The sequence below is a fragment of the Gossypium arboreum genome, chromosome 10 (genome assembly GCF_025698485.1).
Source record: "Gossypium arboreum isolate Shixiya-1 chromosome 10, ASM2569848v2, whole genome shotgun sequence".
Lineage (NCBI taxonomy): Eukaryota > Viridiplantae > Streptophyta > Magnoliopsida > Malvales > Malvaceae > Gossypium > Gossypium arboreum.
This window is the reverse complement of record NC_069079.1, coordinates 39,700,840-39,706,587: the sequence shown is the minus strand read 5'-3', so window position 1 is coordinate 39,706,587 and position 5,748 is coordinate 39,700,840.

The following is a 5,748-nucleotide window of genomic DNA, read 5'->3' as shown; positions in this document are numbered from 1 at the left end:
TTTGAAACTCAAGATATGATTTTTAAGGCGATGGTGACGCAGTTTTCCAGCCTGTCTGGAAATGCCGAATTGGTCGGTACTTTAAGAGGATTTGTCTCGTTAACCCCTCATGTCCGACACCAGCGATGGTCTCGGGTTCGGGGTGTTACAATTTTATTGGTATCAGAGCTACGGTTTAGTCGATTCTAGGACTACCGTGATATGTTTGGGGTCTAGCTATACATGCCATATAGAGATAAATTGATAGTGTGGTGATTTCTGACAATCTGAATTTGTGTTTGTTTATAGCAATGGATCCCGATCCCAACCGAGCAATAGCTGATGATGTGGAGAGTGTGGCGCTGCTCCGCGCAAGGGACAGCGCGGCGGACTCTCAACCTATGGCCAGCAATCCGAATGATGAGGCTAGGCAAGCCTTTTATAGTGTGATGAATGATTGGTTCAACCAATACATTCGAACTAACACGGCTGTTCCACAACCTCCATTCCCGACTAATGCAACCCCCGCACCTACAATACCTCCGGTAACTGACCAAATAAGGTCAAGTAAGCCCCCAGTCGACAGGATTCGAAAACATGGGGCCACTGAATTTAAAGCTACGGATGATGACGATGCCGAGCAAGCTGAATTTTGGTTGGACAACACTATCCGGGTGCTCGATGAGCTATCTTGTACACCTGATGAGTGCTTAAAGTGTACCATCTCCTTGCTACGCGATTCCGCCTACTATTGGTGGAGTACTCTGACTTCTGTGGTGCCTAGAGAGCAAGTAACTTGGGAGTTCTTTCAAACCGAGTTCCGAAAAAAGTATATCAGTCAGAGATTCATCGACCAAAAGCGAAGGGAATTTCTTGATCTTAAGCAAGGCTCTATGTCGATTCATCGACTACGAACGAAAATTTGTGAGGCTTAGCCAGACGCGAGAATGCATTTCGTCCGAAGCTATTATGTGTAAACGCCGAGGATGGGCTGAATGATGATATAAGGATGTTCGTTGGCATTCTCGAGATACAAGAGTTCGTAGTACTTGTTGAGCGAGCTTGTAAAGTCAAGAGCTTAGAAAAGAGAAACAAAAAGTTGATGTGGGAACGGAGAATTTGAAAAGGTCCTCGGAAAGTCTCTTCAACAGCATCGAAGAGATTTCGAGATGATGTGAGCCGGTCTAGAGGCGCGGGCTTTTCTAGACGAGATCGCGATCGACCCTTGTGACCACACGAGTCACTTCGATCATGATGAGTGGAAATGATCGCCGAGAGAGAGCGGAGTGTCTGCATTGTGGCAAATGGCATTCGGGGAGCTGTAGGTTCCGTGATCGCTCCTGCTATAAGTGTGGATCGGCCGACCACTTTATCAAGGATTGCCCGAGGTTGCTTGAACAAAATGTAAGTCAAAGTGGAAACCCGGGTGCTACCACTGCTAGAGGTAGGCCATCCAGAAATGTGGGCAACGCTAGTGGTGGTCAGAGAGGGTCAAGAGATGCTACAACAAGACCCGAGGCTCGTGCTCCTGCTAGGACTTATGCCATACGCGCACGCGAGGATGCTGCCTCACCAGATGTTATTACCGGTACTTTCACTCTTTTCGATACTAATGTGATTGCTTTGATTGACCCTGGTTCTACTCATTCTTATATATGTGAAACCTTAGCATCCAGTAAGACTTTGCCTATTGAGTCTCTCGAGTTTGTAATTCGGTGTCAAACCCTTGGGTCATTACGTGCTTGTCAACAAAGTGTGTAAGAAAAGTCCCTAGTGTTCCGAGGTTCTTGTTTTCTACGGACTTGATGCTTTTGCCGTTCGATGAATTCGATGTTATTCTTGGTTTGGATTGGTTGACCATGCACGATGCGGTTGTAAATTGCAAAAGCAAGACTATCGATTTGAGGTGCGCGAATAATGAGATAATTGGTGAGTCTACGGACTTAAAGGGTTGCCACCGTAATATCGCAATGTTGGCCCGAAATATGTAAGAAAAGGGTGAAGCGTACCTTGCATATGTGCTCGATGACAAGGAGTCGAAAAGAAACCCGAATCTGTGCTAGTGGTTTGTGAATACCGGATGTTTTCCTGAAGAATTGCGGGTTTACCTGCTGTTCGGAAATAGAATTTGGCATCGAATTGGTACCGGTACCACTCCAATTTCGATAGCTCCGTATCGTATGGCACCAACGGAATTAAAGGAGTTGAAAGCTCGATTGCAAGAATTGGTGGATGAGGTTTTGCTCGCCGAGTTTTTCGCCTTGGGTGCGCCGGTGTTGTTTGTGAAAAGAAGGATGGAACCATGAGGTTGCATCGACTATCGTCGACTTAATAAAGCGACGATAAATAACAAATATTAGTTACCGCAGATCGACGATTTGTTCGATCAATTGAAGGAGCCTCGGTGTTCTCGAAAATAGATTTGAGATCGGGCTATTATCAATTGCGAATTCGAGATTGGACGTACCCAAGGCGCCTTGAGCGAGATATGGTCACTACGAGTTCCTAGTGATGCCGTTTGGGCTTACTAATGCCCTGCGGTATTTATGGATTTGATGAATCGATCTTCGACCATATTTGGATCGGTTCAGTAGTCGTATTCATTGATGACATCTTGGTCTATTCAAGAAATGAGACCGAACATCTTGAACACCGAGGTTAGTCTTGCAAATTTTACGGGATAAGCGGTTATATGCTAAGTTCAGCAAGTGTGAGTTCGGATAAGAGAGGTTAGCTTCTTGGGGCATGTGGTATCTCTGATCGGGTATTCGAGTCGACCGAACAAAATTTCAGCCATACTTAATTGGAAGCTTCCGAGAAATATTCTTGAGGTTTGAGTTTTTGGGGCTTGCTTGGTTATTACCGACAATTTGTAAAGGTTTCTCAATGATAGCCACGCCTAATGACGAAGCTACTCCAAAAGGATGTTAAGTTCGAATGGACGGAGAAATGTCGAAAAGTTTCGATCAACGAAAACTTATTTGAATGAAGCCCCAATTCTAGTGCAACCCGAATCGGGCAAAGAGTTTGTCATTTATAGTGACGCATCCCTACTTGGGTTGGGTTGCGTATTGATGCAAGAAGGGCGAGTTGTGGCCTATACGTCGAGACAATTAAAGCCACATGAGAAAAATTATCCGACCCATGATCTCGAATTGGCTGCCATCGTATTCGCCTTAAAGATATGGCGACATTACTTATTTGGTGAGAAGTGCCATGTGTATTCGAATCACAAAAGTCTCAAATATTTGATGACCCAAAGAGACTTAAATCTGCGACAAAGACGTTGGCTCGAGTTGTTAAAAGATTATGAGCTCGTCATTGATTATCACCCGGAAAGGCTAATGTGGTTGCGGATGCCTTAAGCCGAAATCTGCTTGTTTTTCTGACGATGAATGTACACTTGTCTATCTTACCCGACAATGTGTTAGTAGCCGAATTAAAGGCCAAACCATTGTTGGCTCATCAAATTCGGGAAGCTCAGAAAGTTGATGAGGAGTTGCTTGCAAAACGAGCTGAGTGTGTTCTGAACAAGGAATCGGAGTTTCAAATTGATGATGACGATTGTTTGAGGTTCAGAAGTCGTCTGTGTGTTCCAAAGAATTCGGAACTTATTTCGATAATTCTAAACGAAGCCCATTGTAGCCGAATGGCAATCCACCCGGGGAGTACGAAGATGTACAACGATTTGAAAGGTCGGTTTGGTGGCATGGTATGAAACGAGACATCTCCAACTTTGTTTGAGATGTTTAATATGTCAACAAGTGAAAGCGGAACATCAAGTGCCTTCAGGATTACTTCAGCCGATCACGATACCCGAGGGGAAATGGGATCGAGTCACAATGGACTTTGTATCCGGACTGCCATTGTCAGCGAGTAAGAAGGATGCGGTTTGGGTCGTGGTAGATAGATTGACTAAGTCTGCTCACTTTGTCCCGTCGACGCGGATTTTTCAATGGACAAACTAGCCGAATTGTACGTTTCTCAGTTGTGAGATTACACGGGTGCCTATTTCCATCGTGTCGGATAGAGATCCGAGATTTACCTCGCGATTTTGGAAGAAGTTGCAAGAAGCTTTGGGTACCAAGTTGCATTTCAGACCGCCTTTCACCCCCAAACCGATGGTCAATCCGGCGGATAATTCAAATACTTGAGGATATGTTGAGATGTTGCATCCTCGAGTTCGATGGTTCATGGGAAGCGGTATTTGTCTTTGATTGAATTCGCTTATAACAATAGTTTTCAATCAAGTATTAGGATGGCACCTTACGAGGCTTTGTACGGCCGTAAATGCCGTACACCATTGTTTTGGACCGAGCTCGGTGAAAGCAAAATTTTCGGGTGGATTTGATTAGAGATCTTTGAATGAAAGTGAAAGTAATCCGTGAAAGTCCGAAGATAGCCTCGATCGTCGAAGTCGTGACGCGGATCTCAAACGTAAAGATATCGAGTATCGTGGGAGATAAAGTGTTTCTCAAGGTTTCACCTTGGAAAAAGATACTCGATTCTACCGTAAGGGCAAGTTGAGCCCGAGGTTCATTGGGCCATATGAGATATCCGGCGAGTCGGTCCGGTGGCATATCGTCGATTTTGCCCCGAACTCGAAAAGATTCACGACGTCTTTCATGTTTCGATGCTTCGACACTATAGATCGATCCATCGCACGTGATTAGTCCATCGAGGTTGAAATTCAAGCCAATATGAGTTATGAGGAAGAACCGATTCGTATCTCGCACGTGAAGTGAAAGAGTTGCGAAACAAGCGGGTTCCGCTAGTGAAAGTGTTATGGCTCAAACACGGATAGAAGAAGCTACTTGGGAAAACGAGAACTCTATGAAAGAGCGATACCCAACCCTATTTCTTGGTAAGATTTTCGGGACGAAAATTTCTTAAGTGGGGAGAGTTGTGACACCAAAAACCGACCCTAGCGGGAAGTGGTTTCGGGACCACTAAACCGAGTCACCGAAATGTTTGAATGTAAAATTTATTGTCTAGAATATGTAATTATGAATGTGTGAAAATTTCAAGTTCGATTTAGCCGATTGCATGTGAATTCAGTTAGTAGGACTTGTGTGACACTTTTGAAAAGTGAAAGGCTAATCTATAAGGACCTAATAGTGCATGTAGTCAAAGGGGAGGACTTGCATGTCAAATTCCCCCCCCCACGTTGTAGTGGCCGGCCATGACAAGGAATCATGGGCTAAACATGTCATGAAACATGTTTTGTTGGGCATTAGGGAGAAATAATAAACAAATAAGCATGGGTAATAAAGAAAGAAAAGAAAAAAAAAGTGAGTGTGAGTGTGAAACCCCATTGCCGTGTATTGTAGATGAAAAAAAGAAAAAAAAATTGTTCATCCAACCTTGCATTCTCTCTTGACCGAAAATACTAGAGGAAGGAAGGAATTTTGCTTCATGTTTGTTTTGGAAGAGGATTAGGAAGAGGTTGGCTAAACTTGCATCAAGATTAAGGTATGTTTGAGATTGTGCCATGAAATTCATGCATGTTTTTAGTTGCTAGCTTGATGTTCTTGGTAGCCCATGGTTCAAATCTTTGCAATGTCATGTGAATGAAATTCGGCCAAAGTAAATGTGGTGTAAATGCCATTGCATGCTAAATATCAAGCTTGATAATGATAGATGTGATGGGGGGGATTGAGGACTCTTAGATTTTCTTTTAGCATTTTCGAATGAGATGCTAAGCTTTTTGTTTAATCATGACCAAAATTATGGTGTTGTGATGTATTCGGCCATGGTACATCCAAAAGT